This window comes from Lolium rigidum, chromosome 6 (genome assembly GCF_022539505.1).
Source record: "Lolium rigidum isolate FL_2022 chromosome 6, APGP_CSIRO_Lrig_0.1, whole genome shotgun sequence".
NCBI classification, from domain to species: Eukaryota; Viridiplantae; Streptophyta; class Magnoliopsida; order Poales; family Poaceae; genus Lolium; species Lolium rigidum.
In genome coordinates this window covers 336,817,548-336,838,600 of record NC_061513.1, presented here as the reverse complement: position 1 = coordinate 336,838,600, position 21,053 = coordinate 336,817,548, and positions in this window count along the sequence as shown.

Here is a 21,053-nt window from a genome sequence, read left to right as displayed (position 1 = left end):
CAGAACTATGAACACAGCCTACCATATAGCCGTTATGAGAGCCATAACCGATATTCGGGAGCATAAGACGAAAGAGCTTATGGGTTCCGAATTCACACACATTCCTCATATGGAGGAGGACGATGATCCCATGCTTAACCATTTCAAATATGCCAAACGCAAACCAGCGAAGCTGCAAAATACATGGACAATAGCCGCAACTTGTTATCATTGTTCTTTCGGTTGAACCGTCATTTGGCGGGAGCAATTGATACAATGCTAGAGGAGTTTATCGAACCCAAGGAGGAGACAAAGGGGAAGGAACCTATGGAGAATGAGGTGCACACACCAGTTTACTCAGCTGGTGACTACATTAGTATTGACCACCCCGAACGAGAAACTACACCCGTTACACCCGGGAACTATCTTAGTAGTTCCTATAGAGGATATGAGGGTGGAGAGGAATCCGGAAACAATCAGCGTTCCGTGACTCCTATAGAGAACTCCACGGGTTGGCGTTGGGGGTCTGATACGGGAACTCATAGTACCTCAGCGTATTATGACGGGGAGATGAATGAAGATGCCACGACCCGGCACCAGAGTTATCCGTGGAATGGGGAAGAAGTTGGAGGGTATCCGACACAGGTTGAGTCGGATACGAATGTAGGAAATACTTATGGTGTAGGCACGGGGAGTACACCCGATGGGTGGACTACGATGCACTGAATGATCAGTTCGTGAACACTGATTTCTCCCTAGGATCATCATCTGATTCCGACTACCAGCCAACGGGGAGACCTTATGTTCCAGGTTTTGTCAGGAGGACGACACGTTCGACCGGATGGAAGCCTGGAATGTATCGGGAGTGAAGATCGAATAGAGACCACCAAGAGGAAGCAAGGCTACAATACACAAGTACCACGTGTATTGTAGTGTGTAATATTTTGTAGAAATTTGTACATATACTTTAATAAGTGAGTTTGCATACTCACATCGACTTGAGTATTGTAATAAGACCACTTAAGTATGTAAATATATGGTATATGTTTTGTATGATTTGGATTTGCTTCTTGATTTCCATTGCGTGACTAGTTCTGTGCACAATGTTGAGCTCAGAAAACTTGCGCATGGAGTAATTATGAGTATCATCTTGTGTTGCAGAACTAGGGGGTTATGTCGGGAGCGTTAGGAGAGGAGACCGAAGCGCAGCGCATGGAGCGCGAAGCAAAGCAAAATGAAGAGGCTGACGAAGCAGCCAAGAATCAGTTTCCACCACCACCACCACCCATGACGCAACAGAATTTCGTCCAGTACATGCAGATGGTGGAGGAGAGACAACGTGTGACGTTGGAGCAGCAGAATAAATTCTTCCAGGAGCTGCTGCAACAGAACAGAGTTGAGAGACCTGAGAATCAGGGAGTCACTTTGTCAGACTTCCAGAACACAAAGCCTATATCTTTCGCATACGCGCCCGAGCCAATGGACGCGGAAGACTGGCTCATGGACACTGAGCGAAAGCTCAATACTGTTGGTTGCAACGACCAGGAGAAGGTTCGTTATGCTACCCACTTGTTGTGTGGACCTGCCGCATCATGGTGGGACAACATCGTAGCCGTTTATCCGGCTGGAAAGGTATTTACCTGGGAAGAGTTTGCGAGGAAGTTCAGGGAATCCAATGTCCCTGAAAGTATTGTGGAACTGAAGCGTCGAGAATTTGAAAGTCTCGAGCAGAAGGACAAGGCCATCCTGACTTATGTCAGGGAGTTTTCAAAGCTGTCCCGGTACGCTGTTGAGGAGGTCAACACCGAGGACAAGAAGAAGAAGAGGTTTTTGAGGGGGTTAAGTCCCCAGTTCAAGGTACAACTCCGAATGATGAGAGCGACAGAATTCCAAGAGTTGGTGGATGCAGCCATCACTCTTGAAGATGACTTCAAACAACTACAAGAAGAGAAGAGGAAGAAGGCCAAGTTTGAGCCTAAGAGGTTTGTTAGTAACAAGCCCAATACCAGCTTGAGTTTCAAGCCAAGATACAACAACAACAACAACAGCAACTACTACGGTAGTAGGAAGAACCAAGCATTCCAGACTGCAAATCAAATAGTTTGCAGAAGCTGTGGATTCACAGGGCATTTTGCCAAGGATTGCAAGAAGCCAAAGATCATATGCTTTGGTTGTCGCCAGGAGGGGCACATGCTGAAGGACTGCCCCAAGAGAAATACTGGAGGAGGACAGTCAGGAGGAGGAGGAGGAAGCCGAGGAGGGAACTGGAAGAACAAGAAACCCTTCGGCAAGTTGAACTGCACCAGCCTGGAGGAGGTGGTTAACTCCGATCGGGCAGTGATAGGTATGCTCCAGATATTCACTCATCCTGGCAAAGTACTTTTTGATACTGGTGCAACTACATCATTCATTTCTCAGCAATTCATCATCAAACATGGGATTAGTTGCACTAAGTTAGATACACCCATAACTATACTTTCCGCGGGGGAACGATAGTAGTAACTCATACCAAACAAAAACAAGTCATTATGATCAATAAGTGCGCATTTGACGCAGACCTGTTCATTTTACCGATGAAGGACATTGATGTCATTCTTGGTATGAACTGGTTAGAAGCTAACGGAGCATTGATCGACTGTGTGAACAAGACAGTGTCTTTGAAAAGCCCCGATGGAAGTAGAATGATCTACCAAGGAGACAAACATACACAGATCGAAGTCGAGCTACAGCTGAACAGCATGAAGGAGGTGAAGTTAGAGGATATACATGTAGTGAATGAATTCCAGGATGTGTTTCCTAAGGAATTACCGGAATGCCACCGGATAGGGAGATAGAATTCACTATCGACCTAATTCCGAGAACAGACTCCGATTGCTAAAGCACCATATAAGATGGGGCCTAAGGAGTTGAAAGAACTTAAGGAGCAATTGGATGACTTGGAACAAAAAGGATTCATACAAGAGAGTGTTTCACCATGGGGATCACCTGTAATCTTCGTGGATAAAAGAGATGGAGGTAGAAGGATGTGCGGAGACTACAGGAATTTGAACAACGTCACAATCAAGAACAAGTATCCACTTCCAAGAATACAAGATCTATTTGATCAAGTTAGAGGCGCGGGAGTCTTTTCCAAAATTGATCTAAGATCCGGTTATCACCAGATAAAGATCAAGAAGGAAGACGTTCCAAAAACAGCCTTTGTTTCAAGGTATGGACATCATGAATACCTTGTAGTGCCATTTGGATTAACCAATGCCCCAACAATTTTCATGAATCTCATGAATAAGATTTTCATGCCATGTCTAGACAAGTTCGTCATCGTATTCATCGATGATATCTTGATCTATTCCAAAGATAAAGCTGAACATGCTTGAACATCCGAAGATAGTGTTGCAAACACTAAGAGAACATCAACTCTATGCCAAATTCAGCAAGTGTGAATTTTGGCTAGATCAAGTGGAATTTCTTGGTCATGTCATTAGCAAAGATGGAATAGTCTGTTAACCCGAGCAAGGTAGCAGCAGTTTTAGAATGGGAAGCACCCAAAGCTCGTCAAGGAAATCCGAGGATTCCTAGGAATGGCAGGATACTATCGGAGATTTATTGAAGGATTCTCCAAGATAGCAGGACCAATGACGAAGCTGTTAAGGAAGAACACACCATTCGTGTGGTCAGAGGAGTGTGAGAAGAGTTTTCAAACTCTGAAGGAGAAACTCACCACGGCACCGGTGTTAGCAGTTCCTGAAGTTGGCAAGGATTACACCGTGTACTGTGACGCATCCAAGCATGGATTGGGTTGCGTACTCATGCAAGATCGGAAAGTGATATCCTATGGATCAAGGAAACTCAGACCTCATGAAGTAAACTATCCAACCCATGACTTGGAATTAGCAGCAGTTGTATTTGCACTTAAAACATGGAGACATTTTCTCTATGGAGCCAAGTGTGAGCTCTATACAGATCATAAGAGTCTCAAATACTTCTTCACTCAGAAGGAACTCAACATGAGGCAGAAAAGATGGCTAGAATTGATCAAGGATTATGATTTGACCATCAATTACACTCCAGGAAAGGCTAATGTTGTAGCGAGATGCCTTAAGTAGGAAGAGCACCGGAGGAGTGGAACAAGAGTTATCACCGGAGTTGAGGAAGGAAATAAGCCAAGCCCAAATACAACTTTGGGAGAAAGAAGCTCATGAAGGACTATCGGCTTTACAAGTAGCCGATGAGCTAAATGTTAACTTAAAGAATGAGATAATGATGGGTCAGTTGGACGATCCATTCATCATGGAGGAGATGAGAAGGATAGATGAAGGAAGACCATCAGAATTTCACCGAGGAGAATCGGGATCATTATGGTTCCAGAAGAGAATTTGTGTTCCGGATATTGCTGAAATCAAGGAAGTAATACTCCGGGAAGCCCATCAAACACCATACTCCATTCATCCGGGTAGTACAAAAATGTACATGGATCTAAAGGAGCTATTCTGGTGGAACAACATGAAGAGAGAGATAGCACAATATGTGGCGGAATGCCATACCTGCCAAAGAGTGAAGGCTGAACATCAGAGTCCGGCAGGGAAGTTACAACCTTTACCCATTCCAGAATGGAAATGGGAGGAGATAGGAATGGATTTCATCACCGGACTACCCATGACTAATAAAAAGAAGGACATGATATGGGTAATCGTGGACCGGTTGACGAAAAGTGCACACTTCTTAGCGGTGAACCAGCAAGATAAAGGAGAGAAACTCATCGATCTTTACATCAAAGAGATCGTGAGTAAACATGGAGTGCCCAAGAAGATCGTATCGGATCGAGGATCCGTGTTCACGTCAGCATTTTGGAAGCAATTACACGAAGCTTTAGGATCCAAGCTGGACTATAGTACCGCCTATCATCCCCAGACAGGTGGACAAACCGAGAGAACGAACCAGATCTTAGAGGATATGCTTAGGGCTTGTGCCTTAGACTTTGGAGGATCATGGGAAGAACACTTGCCATTAGCAGAGTTTTCATACAATAACAGCTATCAAAGCAGCATCAAGATGGCACCGTTCGAAGCTCTGTATGGAAGGAAGTGTAGATCACCGATATGTTGGTATGAAGCCGGAGCAAGCAAAGAGTTCAACCCTGATTATGTCAAGGAAAAGCAACAAATCATCGACATTATCAGAGATAGGCTCAAGATAGCCCAGAGCCGACAGAAGAGTTATGCCGATCAAAAGAGAAGAACATGGGAGCCACGAGTTGGAGACATGGTATATCTTAAGGTAAGCCCGATGAAAGGACTTCAGAGGTTTGGAGTAAAAGGAAAGCTAAGCCCTAGGTACATCGGACCTTTCAAGATTCCGAGTCAAAACCGAGGGTTAGCCTTCGAATTGGAACTACCGGGAAGGTTATCTCAGAGTTCACAACGTATTCCATGTGTCGCAACTCGGAAAATGTTTGAAGACCCCGGATGAACCGAGTATCACATGAAGAGCTCGAGTTACAACCAGATTTGACATACATCGAGAAGCCGGCGAAGATTCTCGAGGAGAACTGGAAACAACTCGAGGAATCGAGCGATAAAGTATTGCAAGATACAATGGAAGCATCATCCCGAGAGGGAAGCCACCCGGGAAAAGGAGGAAGACCTGAGGAAAACATACCCCGAACTTTTCGGGTATTACAACCACAACTTCGGGACGAAGTTTTCTTTAGGGGGAAAGGCTGTAATGTCCCAGGTTTAGAGACGATCGAGGGGTAGATTTTAGAAAGGGATGTGCATTGCATTGTAAATTACGGGGAAATTTCGCGCTTTTAAAACAAAACTGCATCGAAGGGGGACAGGTTTCTCTCTCGACACCTTACAGGGTTAGGGTTTCGAGAGTGCGATGAACTTGTTCCTACTTGTCTAAATTAGGGTTTTGAGAAGAGAGAAGTGAAATTGCATTGAAATCATAAGTTGCATGATTGAATTACAAGTTAAGTTGTTTGAATGAATTCAAACCAACTTTGAATTTGAATTTCAAATTCAAACATCAAATGGTTATCACATAATTCAAATTTGAGATAATTTAACAAACAATTATCATTAAGCAAGAATATAAGTAATACAACAATTACATAAAGCTCATTAAGGAAAACTTGAGCTTTATTGATAATCACACACATAATACATTGTCATTACAATATCCAGAATAGATTAAATAGAATTTACAACACATTACAAGAATTGAAGAAATAGAAAAAGAAAAAGGAAAATTACAAGGAATTTAAATGACCTAAACTACATTGTGATCTTCATGAATTCTTTGATCAAGATGATCTTGAGTTCATCTTGAGCATCTTCTTGATCCCTGCACACACACACAACAAGCAGAACATTAAGCCAAGTGGCAAAGCCACTTGGCAGGTTAGAAAGAAATGGGATTGGTGGATAATATCAAGTCTGCCGAGCTGATCCACTCTCACAGCCAAGTGCAGAGCATCAGCAGACACACACACACACAGCCTGCTCACATGGCTGTGTGCATGCAGCACACACACACAGTGAGTCACCAAAGGGAAGGGTGGAGCTGTCGACCAGGAGAGCAAGTAGAGGACCAGATAAAAGCTTTCCACCAGCAAACTTGCTTCATTCATCGACAGGCATCAGAGTAAGTGCTAGTTAGCAAGAACAGCAACTCAAGAACACAAGAACAGGAAGAACAGCTTCACTGTTCAACCTGTTCAATAACCCACAGAATTGAATCAAGCTTCACAAGCTCACCAGGAGGAGCAGGGCAAGCAAGTCAATCAAACCAGAAGATCAACACAACAGCTAAACCTCTACACCAACATCAAATTCTAGGAGCTGGAGTGAGGTATACAAATCATCATGAACAAACCAGATGGTTTTGTTCATATATAAGCATATGCACCAATCACACACAAGCAAAAGGGTGTGATACCCAATTTGTGTCATCATCTGGCTACTAAGCCATATGGTGCAAGCAAGGGTAGTAAGGCCACTAGTAAATCATCTAATGGGAACAACAACTATGAAAATCAATGCATAACTGAAGAAATCCAGCAAGAGATGAAAGCACAAGCTAGCCTAGCTACACACTTAGCACCTACAGACTAGTCGAGCCATCGGACATAGACAAATCCTTGTCTATTTGATTTCAACATCAAGGGCTACCGGCAATCCAATAAATGGATCACCCGGAAAGCATTTAGTGAGCCACAAGCAAACCAACAAGAGGGGAGCTACCCTAGGGCAGCATATGATTACTGCCAGGGTCACCTCAACCACTAAAACAGACCAAACCACCAAGCCAAGCACAAATATCATCACCCAGATTGGGTTCAAAGAAGAGCTAGGGTCCCCAACCACTGTTGGCATCCCTCTAGCTCAATCAAGCTAATTACAAGAATCATCACTGCAAGCAGTTCATCTCATTTATCTAATAAACAAGGACAAGCTATACAGATAAATGAAGTTCCCAAATCACCAATAACTTGAACACTTACACATGATCCAAGGGATCACTGCAAGCAACAGACAATTGCTTGAGCCAACCACTACACACACCAGCACTAGTTGGTAATCACACACAGCTCAAATTAAGCATTGGTAAGGTACCAGATGGAGCACCACACCTTTTATTAGCAGCTGATGATCATATGATCATCAGAGTCTGCTATAGCATGCCAGTGCATGTTAGAGCATCACTGAGCAACAGAGCATGGACCAGATAATTAAATGGCCACAGTTAATCAACTATTGCTTCACAGATAAACAAATGGATGAACTGTAATTGTACCCAGAAGCACATCAAATACATGATGTACCACTGGATCAATCTAGACAAGGATGGCACACACACATAATCAAGCCATAACAATAACCAGAGCCATTAAGCAAGTAATTGATTTAACTGTAACATGACCAGTAGCAATTTAGCAAGCCATGAGCATTACAAGATGCTCATGAGCAAGCATATATGAACACGCTTGAGCATCTGGCGAGCTTAGTAACTAAAACAGAGCCACAGAGAGGAAATTAAGCAAGAAAGGAAAGCCTAGCAACCAATTAGATCAGGAATTCTTGCACAAAGATACGGCTGGGCTTCACACAGCAGCAGCACAGGCATAGCACAACAGCTTAGCACAGCAGGAGCAAGCACCATGGCGGCATGCGAGAAGAGCACAACGAGCTCTTGTGCGGGCAAGCACGGCACAGACGGTAGAGCTAGCGGAGGAAGAAGAACAGGCACGGAAGAGGAGCGAGAAGGGGCGCACTTACTTGGAGTCGAGCAGAACTATGGCGCCATGGCGGCCACGGCGGCACGCGCGGCACGGCGGCACCGAGCCACGGCGGCCATGGCGATGCCACGGCAGCTCGCGCACACGGTGGCGAAGCCACGGCGGCGCCACGGCTCCGGAGACGTCGGCGGGCGACGAAGCGCCATGAATCTCCACGGCCGGGGTCACGAGGCGAGATGAGGACGCGCGATGACGAGGACGAAGACCGAATCGGCGCGGACCACCGTGTTCGCCGTCGAGCGGCGGATCGGATCCACCCGATCTCGCCGGCGGCGACGGCCGGAGCCGGCCGGAACAAATCGGAGAAGACGGCGGCGACGAGAGTCGCCGAGCTCGTTAGGGTTAGGGGTTCGGTCGCGCGCGAGGGGAGAGGGAGAGAGTGAGTGGGTTGGGCCGGACCAGGTGGGTCGGCCAACCTAACCCGTTGGGCCACCTGACGGTGGGGCCCAAGGGCAATTTGGTCTTTTCATAAATCCATTAAAACCAGAAACTTTGAAAATCAATAGTAAATGTTTAATAGCTCTAAAAAAATAATTAAAAATATGAAAACTAATCAGCATAAAATTCTCTATTTAAATAAAATATCAAAGAGAATTTTTGAAGACAATTAAGAATAAGTCTTAATTTGATGATTTAAATAATAATTTAAATCACACATATTATTTTCAATAATGAAAATAAGCCCATTAATGCAATTGGACTTTAAAAACATCTTGACAATATTTCAAGATTGTATTTTACCCTAAATTAAGTATCTCCAAATCAATCTTAGTATCAACCTCTCACATGAAATAATAACGACATCGGAAGGGGGAATAAACCCTAAAACTGGAATCATGCATAATTGCTTCTTTAACCATTGCCCTTATCGGACAATGATGCTATTTTTCAGAGACCGAGGACAAGGGTCAGTCCACACCTTCCAACTGCAAAACTTTGCAGTGTTCAGGCAAGTTCATCACTTGCTCATGTCATTTGAGTATCTTTATCAAATTACTTGCAAAGTACTATGATTATCACTATTGCATAAAAACCAAAACCACTACTTTCATAACTATGAATATGACTATGTGGTGGGCAATGGAACCATGGATTGTGTTGATATGGTGGAGGTTCCATTGCAAGGGTTTATATCCATCTAGGATTAAACAACAAATGTCGCCGAGTGATTCTTGTGCCGTAATACCCGTGTTAACCATAAGATCCGGAGTGGGACGGAGTAGTCAAAAGTGTTTCCACCTCTCGTTCATCAACGGATGCGCTTACCGTAGCGAGTTGTATCCGGCGGAACAACCGGAGGGTGGGGATCCCATTCTAATTCCCCACGGTAATGCAATGCTTACCGTAGCGAGTTGTGTCTTGCGGAACAACCGGAGGGTGGGGATCCCATTCTAATTCCCCACGGTAATGCGGTCTATGATGGGTTGCAGCTACCGGCGTAGGAGTGTATGGTAGAGCCCAGCACTGTCGTCGTGGTCGGGGTCCACCCTGAAATCTACGGGAATAATGGGACCGGCGTGGACCCAGGGTCGGGGCATGCAACAACGGGTGGGTGTTCGAGGTAGCGGAGGAACATGATTGGCTAGACCTTATACCGGGCCTCACACCGAAGGAAGTGTGGACGGGAAAGCTGCTCGGTTGGCACCAAGGTTAAGATCTCTTATGGGTAAAGCAACACACCTCTGCGAGTGTAAAGAACCGTGACTCGTCACTCCCCGTTCCGGGATATGGAACTACGAACGCGGCCGGAAAGGAGCTCCATGAAGTTCTAGTAAACCGGTGAAGGCTGACGGACATAGCTCTTTGAAATAAAAGCAATCTCTTGAAGAAATGTTTGTCAAAACCTGCATTGGTATTAGACTTTCTGGTCTAATATCGTAGCTAGTGCATTAAACACCTCTTTCCTATAATGAACTTGTTGAGTACGCTCGTACTCATCCCACTCTTAAATCCCTTGCTTAGATTGTCTGAATCGTCTGGAGGAGGACTACGACAACCATGAAGGAGCCGAGATCATCGGCTATGAAGAACCAGACCTCTCGGGAGGTATTGAGGGCGTAGACTACCTCATAGTCTACGGAACCGGGAGGCTTCCGGAGGAGAACAAGCCTAGAAGCACCGAGTAGTAGTAGTAGCCGAGCAGAGTGGGAACTCTTAGTATTTAGTCGCTCGAGGTAATAAATGTATAACCTAGTGAAACTTCTATATTGTAAGTTAAGTTGGGTTCGCCTCGAACCCAGGAGTATCCCTCTTAGGACCCAAGAGGAGCTCCAAGACAATATATGTTTGATGCTTGTAATAATAAGTGAATGAGTTATGGACCCTGCTATGTTCTGTTGTACTACTCTGAGGGATGTAATATTTGCGGAATGGTACTTCGTGAATGTTATATCAACGACTGGCATACTACAACATGCAGTGGTATGCAGGGTCACCACATGACTCCTCGCCCTATATGCCCCCTTCTCTCTCTCCCCTCCGTGAGGTTCCCCTCACCGTAGTACCGTCGATCATGTAACACCACTGGTAACTACTAATATCCAAGTAGGGCTTGTACCTTGAATTTTGGTGAAAGATTTCACATGCATGTATTTTTCTGAATAATTTGAATGGCCATATGTTGATAGCGGATTCCTTATTTGAAAGTTATACTTGTTTTAGTGAGTAATGTGCAAAACTGATATCGAACGGAAAACATGGATTAGGTCTAGTCCAATCGGAAAACTAACTCCCTGTCTTTGCAATGTCTAATTATTAATCTAACAAATTCCGACTCTAAACAATGTCCTAGGTGGGGTATTGATACGTCCCAAACGTATCTATAATTTCTTATGTTCCATGCTACTTTTATGATGATACTCACATGTTTTATACACATTATATGTCATTATTATGCGTTTTCCGGAACTAACCTATTAACGAGATGCCGAAGTGTCAGTTCCTGTTTTCTGCTGTTTTTGGTTTCAGAAATCCTAGTAAGGAAATACTCTCGGAATTGGACGAAATCAAGGCCCACGATCTTATATTTCCACGAAGCTTCCTGATGTCTACGTTCCCCCTCCTTTCCTGTAGACAGTGTTGGGCCTCCAAGAGCAGAGGTTTGTAGAACAGCAGCAAGTTTCCCTTAAGTGGATACCCAAGGTTTATCGAACTCAGTGAGGAAGAGGTCAAAGATATCCCTCTCATGCAACCCCGCAACCACAAAGCAAGAAGTCTCTTGTGTCCCCAACACACCTAATAGGTGCACTAGTTCGGCGAAGAGATAGTGAAATACAGGTGGTATGAATAAGTATGAGCGAGTAGCAACGGTGCCGAAAAATAGCTTGCCGGCGTGTAGTTGATGGTGGTAGTATTGCAACAAGTAGTAACACGATAGAAACAAGAAACAAGCAGTAGTAACTCGGCAGTATTTAGGAACAAGGCCTAGGGATTACACTTTCACTAGTGGACACTCTCAACATTGATCACATAACAGAATAGATAAATGCATACTCTACACTTTTGTTGGATGATGAACACATTGCGTAGGATTACACGAACCCTCAATGCCGGAGTTAACAAGCTCCACAATAATGCTCATGTTTTAGTAACCTTTAGTGTAAGATAGATCAACGAGACTAAACCAAGTACTAGCATAGCATGCACACCTGTCACCTTCATGCATATGTAGGAGGAATAGATCACATCAATATTATCATAGCAATAGTTAACTTCGCAATCTACAAGAGATCATGATCATAGCATAAACCAAGTACTAACACGATGCACACACTCGTCACCTTTGCACACGTGCAGGAGGAATAAACTACTTTAATAACAAATCACTAGAGTAGCACATAGATAGATTGTGATACAAACACATTGCAATCTTAAAGAGATATAAATAAGCACCTCACTATGCCATTCAACATTGAGTAAGTATTCTGTGAAATATGGCCTAAGAGACCCACACGGTGCACACACTGTCACCTTTACACACGTGGGACTAGGAGTCTCCGGAGATCACATAAGTAAAACTCACTTGACTAGCAGAATGACATCTAGATTACAAGCATCATCATATGAATCTCAATCATGTAAGGCAGCTCATGAGATTATTGTATTGAAGCACATAGGAGAGAGATGAACCACATAGCTACCGGTACGGCCCCGAGCCTCGATGGAGAACTACTCCCTCCTCATGGGAGCAGCAGCGGTGATGAAGATGGCGGTGGAGATGGCAGCGGTGTCGATGGAGAAGCCTTCCGGGGGCACTTCCCCGTCCCGACAGGGTGCCGGAACAGAGTTCTGTCCCCCGAATTGGAGTTTCGCGACGGTGGCGGCGCCCCTGGAGTCTTTCTGGAGTTTCGTCAATTGGTGTCGAAGTTTTAGGTCACGACGGCTTAAATAGGCGAAGAATCGGAGTCGGAGGGTCTCTGGGGGGCCCACACCCTAGGGGGCGCCCCCCCCCTTGGCCGCGCCGGGGTGTGGTGTGGGGCCCCCAGGGCTCCCCTCTGGGCCTTCCCGGGTGTTCCGGATGCTTCCGATGAATATAGGAACTTGGGCGTTGATTTCGTCCGATTCCGAGAATATTTCGTTACTAGGATTTCGAAACCAAAAACAACGAAAACGAGAACCGGCACTTCGGCATCTTGTTAATAGGTTAGTTCCGGAAAATGCACGAATATGACATAAAGTGTGCATAAAACATGTAGATAACATCAATAATGTGGCATGGAACACAAGAAATTATCGATACGTTGGAGACGTATCGGCATCCCCAAGCTTAGTTCCGCTCGTCCCGAGCAGGTAAAACGATAACAAAGATAATTTACTGGAGTGACATGCCATCATAATCTTGATCATACTATTTGTAAAGCATATGTAGAGAATGCAGCGATCAAAACAATGTGTATGACATGAGTAAACAAGTGAATCATAAAGCAAAGACTTTTCATGAATAGCAATTCAAGACAAGCATCAATAAGTCTTGCATAAGAGTTAACTCATAAAGTAATAATTCAAAGTAAAGGTATTGAAGCAACACAAAGGAAGATGAAGTTTCAGCGGTTGCTTTCAACTTATAACATGTATATTTCATGGATAATTGTCAATGCAAAGCAATATAACAAATGCAATATGCAAATATGTAAGAATCAATGCACAGTTCACACAAGTGTTTGCTTCTTGAGATGGAGAGAAATAGGTGAACCGACTCAACAATGAAAGTAAAAGAATGGTCCTCCATAGAGGAAAAGCATCGATTGCTATATTTGTGCTAGAGCTTTGATTTTGAAAACATGAAACAATTTTGTCAACGGTAGTAATAAAGCATATGCATCATGTAAATTATATCTTATAAGTTGCAAGCCTCATGCATAGTGTACCAATAGTGCCCGCACCTTGTCCTAATTAGCTTGGACTACCTGGATTATCACCGCAATACATATGCTTTAACCAAGTTTCACAAAGGGTACCTCTATGCCGCTCGTACAAAGGTCTAAGGAGAAAGCTCGCATTTGGATTTCTCGCTTTGTATTATTCTCAACTTAGACATCCATACCGGGACAACATAGACAACAGATAATGGACTCCTCTTTTAATGCTTTAAGCATTTGACAACAATTAATTCTTTTCTCATTAGAGACTTGAGGATATTTGTCCAAAACTCGAAACTTCCACCATGAATCATGGCTTTAGTTAGCGGCCCAATGTTCTTCTCTCACAATATGCATGCTCAAACCATTCAACTCAGTGTAGATCGCCCTTACTTCGGACAAGACGAACATGCATAGCAACTCACATGAAATTCAACAATGAGTTGATGGCGTTCCCCAGTAAACATGGTTATCGCACAACAAGCAACTTAATAAGAGATAAAGTGCATAATTACATATTCAATACCACAATAGTTTTTAAGCTATTTGTCCCATGAGCTATATATTGCAAAGGTGAATGATGGAATTTTAAAGGTAGCACTCAAGCAATTTACTTTGGAATAGCGGAAAAATACCATGTAGTATAGGTAGGTATGGTGGACACAAATGGCATAGTGGTTGGCTCAAGTATTTTGGATGCATGAGAAGTATTCCCTCTCGATACAAGGTTTAGGATAGCAAGGCTTATTTGAAACAAACACAAGGATGAACTCGGTGCAGAAAAACTCACATAAAAGACATATTGAAAACATTATAAGACTCTACACCGTCTTCCTTGTTGTTCAAAACTCAATACTAGAAATTATCTAGACTTTAGAGAGACCAATTATGCAAACCAAATTTTAGCATGCTCTATGTATTCTTCACTAATAGGTGCAAAGTATATGATGCAAGAGCTTAAACATGAGCACAACAATTGCCAAGTATCACATTACCCAAGACATTATAGCAATTACTACATGTATCATTTTCCAATTCCAACCATATAACAATTTAACGAAGAGGAAACTTCGCCATGAATATTATGAGCTAAGAACACATGTGTTCATATGAACCAGCGGAGCGTGTCTCTCTCCCACACAAGCATGATGTAATCCAATTTATTCAAACATAAACAAAAACAAACAGACGCTCCAAGTAAAGTACATAAGATGTGGCCGAATAAAAATATAGTTTCAAGAGAAGGAACCTGATAATTTGTCGATGAAGAAGGGGATGCCTTGGGCATCCCCAAGCTTAGACACTCGAGTCTTCTTGATATATGCAGGGATGAACCACCGGGGCATCCCCAAGCTTAGACTTTTCACTCTTCTTGATCGTAGTATATCATCCTCCTCTCTTGACCCTTGAAAACTTCCTCCACACCAAACTCGAAACAACTCATTAGAGGGTTAGTGGACAATAAAAATTAACATGTTCAGAGGTGACACAATCATTCTTAACACTTCTGGACATTGCATAAAGCTACTGGACATTAATGGATCAAAGAAATTCATCCAACATAGCAAAAGAGGCAATGCGAAATAAAAGGCAGAATCTGTCAAAACAGAACAGTCCGTAAAGATGGATTTTATTAGGCCACCAGACTTGCTCAAATGAAAATGCTCAAATTTAATGAAAGTTGCGTACATATCTGAGGACCACTCACGTAAATTGGCATAATTTTCTGAGTTACCTACAGACAATTAGACCCAGATTCGTGACAGCAAAGAAATCTGTTTCTGCGCAGTAATCCAAATCTAGTACTTACTTTACTATCAAAGACTTTACTTGGCACAACAAAACACAAAACTAAGATAAGGAGAGGTTGCTACAGTAGTAAAAAACTTCCAAGACACAAATATAAAACAAAGTACTGTAGCAAAATAACACATGGGTTATCTCCCAAGAAGTTCTTTCTTTTTAGCCATTAAGATGGGCTTAGCAGTTTTAATGATGCACTCGCAAGAAATAGTATTTGAAGCAAAAGAGAGCATCAAGAGGCAAATTAAAAACACATTTAAGTCTAACATGCTTCCTATGAAGAGGAATCTTGTACGCAAACGAATTCATGAAGAACAAAGTGACAAGCATAAGAGGATAAAACATGAGTAACTTCAAGATTCTCAACATAAAGAGGGGAAACTTAATATTATTAAGATGCATATAACCATATTTCCCTCTCTCATAATAACTTTCAGTAGCATCATTGATGAAATCCACAATATACCCATCACTTAAAACATTCTTATCATGGTTCATATGCATAGAAGTATCATTAAATTTGGCATAAGAAGAGTTATTCTCATTAATAGTAATTGGAGCAAGATTATTATCAAGAATTTGAACATGGTAAACAAGTTGCCTATTAAGGGGATTGTTTTTGGTAATCCAATCATGACTATGACAAGTTTCATAAGGATAGTTAGAACCTATATCATAGCATTCTTTATAATAATCATCAAAGATCGGAGGCACAGTGTCATCATAAGAAATAGAATAGTTATCTTTCACAATCGGTTTATCTGTGTCCACACCATTATTGTTATTAGAGGAAGATGTATCAAGAACATAATGACCAGTAGCTAAAGGATTTTCAAACACCTCTTCCCCGAGCTTAGAGCTTTCTATATCATTATGGGAGGAAGCATGGATAGCACTGGCACTATGGCAATTATTATCATCATCATTTTCGGAATTAGTTTCCCAGAGATTTGCAACATCAAAAGTAGTGTGCTCATTCAAATCATGATTGCTAATGTATGTAAAGGGCATAGGAAGATCATCATATTAAGATTCATTATCACAATAATCATTAGGAGCAACATACTTACGGTTACCTAGCGTTATCTCATTCACGCGGGGATACGCCGTTACCTCTTTCTTTTTATTCCCCTTATTCTTCTTCTTCTTCTTCGTTCCCTTCTTCTTCTTCTCCTTCTCCTTTTTCTCGTTCCCTTCTTCAGGAGGGAGAGGCTTGAAGGGTGGCTTGTCCGCATAACCTGATTTACTTTCAGAAACAATAGAAGAAACTTGGGAGGATCCCTCCTTTTCATTAATTAGTTGAAAACACACAGCGGTCCTATCATATTTTGGCAAGGTGTCATCTTCTAAAATATTTTGTATGTAAGTATTTGTATGGCTATTATCAATGCAATAAGAAAAACACCCATGCAGGACATCATCAATATCAAGATCACTCATATGTAACAAAGAGATTTTTCTCGACAGCTTCTTCACACCCCAAAAATAAAGTAAGTTCATCATGCTGATTAGGAGTAATTTCATCATCACAATACAAATTTGCAGCACTCATTGGGTTCAAATTATCATTGGAGGAGCATTGAAAATTAAAATGACCCACTTCATGGCAAACTTCACAAATAAAAGGATAGAGGGCACAAACTTTTTTACCAAGATCATCTAGAGCCCTAAACCACTTTCTAGTTTTTTCATTAGCATGATGGATACAATATTCATCTTTGATTTGATTAATTCCACAAGGTCTATGTATTCCACAAAAATTAACATGCTTATAGGAAATAGCATTCTTAGGAGTTTGAGCATGCTTATTGCAATAATTAACAACAATTTCATTCTTCATGCAAGCCTCTTTAAAAGGTTCATGATACTTATCAAAATTATTTTTAGGCAATTCGAAATGAGAAGCAAAGGCTTTATTAAGATTTGCAGCAACTTGAGAGTCAAGACCATATGTGGCACTCATATTTCGAAATTTATCGGTATCCATAAAAGCTTCAATGCATTCATAATCATAATTTATACCTGACTCTTTACCTTCATTGTTCTCCCATCCTTCGAGCGTTGTCCTCAATCCGATCAAGGAGGTCCCACCTAGCTTCAACCTCATTGCTTGTGAAAGATCCCTCCGAACACGCGTCCGGATAGTCCTTGTGTTGTCCCGAAAGCCTCGCATAAAAATTGTTAACAATAACATTACGGGGGAGCTCATGAATGGGACATTTGAGCATTAGTGATTTCAATCTCCCCCACGCTTGAGAAATACTCTCTCCATCACGAGGATAAAAGTTATAAATATAATTCCTGTCAATATGCACTTCATGCGGAGGATAAAATTTAGAATAAAAGAGAGATGCAATTTCCTCCCAACCAAGAGAATGCCTATTCTCCAACAATTTATACCAATGCGCTGCTTTACCAGACAACGAAACAGAGTAGCTTCTTCCTCACTTCATCCATAGAGATACCTGCACACTTGAATAACCCACATAATTCGTGCAAAAACAAGTAAATGATCTCTAGGATGGACAGTTCCATCCCCTTTATAGTGGTTGTCCATAACACGTTCAATAATTTTCATGGGTATTTTATACGGAATACTTTCAGCAGGTGGATTTAAAATATCGAAGCATTATTAGAGTTATCGCATATGGGAGATAAAGCATTATCGTAACAAATTTTCTCCCCTAAAGATGGGAAACTAAAAAGACCACAAAAACTAGCTTCCCCAAGCTTAGACTTCTTCATAGCATTAGCAGTAATTGCATTCATACTAATAACATCGCTACTAGCATGCAAATAAGGTTCCATAGGTTTTTTAATTCTCGGATCAAACAATTCTAAATCAGGAAAAAGATTAAAAAAGCTCACCAATTTTTTTGTTGTTTTCCATTATGCCTAACTAGTGTAAACAAGAAACAAAAAGTTGCAATTGCAGGATCTAAAGGAAATAGCTTCGAGCACAAACACAATGGCGCCAGAAAAGTATCGTTACCCGGAACCGGAGTATGAGTGCCTTTTTACCTTTCCTCCCCGACAACGGCGCCGGAAAAGTGCTTGATGTCTACGTTCCCCCTCCTTTCCTGTAGACGAGTGTTGGGCCTCCAAGAGCAGAGGTTTGTAGAACAGCGAGCAAGTTTCCCTTAAGTGGATACCCAAGGTTTATCGAACTCGAGGAGGAAGAGGTCAAAGATATCCCTCTCATGCAACCCCGCAACCACAAAGCAAGAAGTCTCTTGTGTCCCCAACACACCTAATAGGTGCACTAGTTCGGCGAAGAGATAGTGAAATACAGGTGGTATGAATAAGTATGAGCAGTAGCAACGGTGCCGTGAAAATAGCTTGTCGGCGTGTAGTTGATGGTGGTAGTATTGCAGCAGTAGTTACACAAGTAAAACAAGAAACAAGCAAGTAGTAACTCAGCGAGTATTTAGGAACAAGGCCTAGGGATTACACTTTCACTAGTGGACACTCTCAACATTGATCACATAACAGAATAGATAAATGCATACTCTACACTTTTGTTGGATGATGAACACATTGCGTAGGATTACACGAACCCTCAATGCCGGAGTTAACAAGCTCCACAATAATGCTCATGTTTTAGTAACCTTTAGTGTAAGATAGATCAACGGACTAAACCAAGTACTAGCATAGCATGCACACTCGTCACCTTCATGCATATGTAGGAGGAATAGATCACATCAATATTATCATAGCAATAGTTAACTTCGCAATCTACAAGAGATCATGATCATAGCATAAACCAAGTACTAACACGATGCACACACTGTCACCTTTGCACACGTGCAGGAGGAATAAACTACTTTAATAACAAATCACTAGAGTAGCACATAGATAGATTGTGATACAAACACATTGCAATCTTAAAGAGATATAAATAAGCACCTCACTATGCCATTCAACATTGAGTAAGTATTCCGTGAAATATGGCCTAAGAGACCCACACGGTGCACACACTCGTCACCTTTACACACGTGGGACTAGGAGTCTCCGGAGATCACATAAGTAAAACTCACTTGACTAGCATAATGACATCTAGATTACAAGCATCATCATATGAATCTCAATCATGTAAGGCAGCTCATGAGATTATTGTATTGAAGCACATAGGAGAGAGATGAACCACATAGCTACCGGTACGAGCCTCGAGCCTCGATGGAGAACTACTCCCTCCTCATGGGAGCAGCAGCGGTGATGAAGATGGCGGTGGAGATGGCAGCGGTGTCGATGGAGAAGCCTTCGGGGCACTTCCCCGTCCCGGCAGGTGCCGGAACGCAGTTCCGCCCCCGAATTGGAGTTTCGCGACGGTGGCGGCGCCCCTGGAGTCTTTCTGGAGTTTCGTCAATTGGTGTCGAAGTTTTAGGTCACGACGGCTTAAATAGGCGAAGAATCGGAGTCGGAGGGTCTCTGGGGGGCCCACACCCTAGGGGGGCGCCCCCCCCTTGGCCGCGCCGGGGTGTGGTGTGGGGCCCCCAGGGCTCCCCTCTGGTCCTTCCCGGGTGTTCTGGATGCTTCCGATGAAAATAGGAACTTGGGCGTTGATTTCGTCCGATTCCGAGAATATTTCGTTACTAGGATTTCTGAAACCAAAAACAGCGAGAAAACGAGAACCGGCACTTCGGCATCTTGTTAATAGGTTAGTTCCAGAAAATGCACGAATATGACATAAAGTGTGCATAAAACATGTAGATAACATCAATAATGTGGCATGGAACACAAGAAATTATCGATACGTTGGAGACGTATCACTTCCAGAACACCTGAGAGGGACCAGAGGGGAGGCCCAGGGCCCCCACACATGGTGGCGGCGCGGCCAGAGGGGGGGGCGCCCCCTACTGTGTGGGTCCCCCAGAACCCTTCCGACTCCGTCTCTTCGCCTATTTAAGTCCTGGTGACCTAAAACCTCGATACGGAAAAGCCACGATACGAGAAAAGTTCCAGATCCGCCGCCATCGCGAAGCCAAGATTCGGGGGACAGAAGTCTCTGTTCCGGCACGCCGCCGGGACGGGGAATTGCCCCCGGAAGGCATCTCCATCGACACCACCGCCATCTCCATCGACGTTGCTGTCTCCTATGATGAGGAGGGAGTAGTTCTCCCCCGAGGCTAAGGGCTGTACCGGTAGCTATGTGGTTAATCTCTCTCCCATGTACTTCAATACAATGATCTCATGAGTTGCTTTGCATGATTGAGATCCATATGATGAGCTTTGTAATCTAGATGTCATTATGCTATTCAAGTGGATTTTACTTATGTGATCTCCGGAGACTCCTTGTCCCACGTGTGTAAAGGTGACAGTGTGTGCATCGTGTGGGTCTCTTAGGCTATATTTCACAGAATACTTATTCACTGAGTTATGATTTGAGTCGGATGTCTCTATAAAATTGTGGTGTGTTAGTACCTCCTATGAATGCTCACAGTGACAACGTGGGGTGTTTATTAGTACTTGGGAATACATCTTTAAGGTTTGCCTACATGATGAATTAGTGTTCGTTATCTTGCCAAAGAGTAATTCAGAATCGCATAGTGAAGTGCTTATTTATATTCCTTTATGATTGCAATGATGAGAGTGTCCACTAGTGAAAGTATGATCCC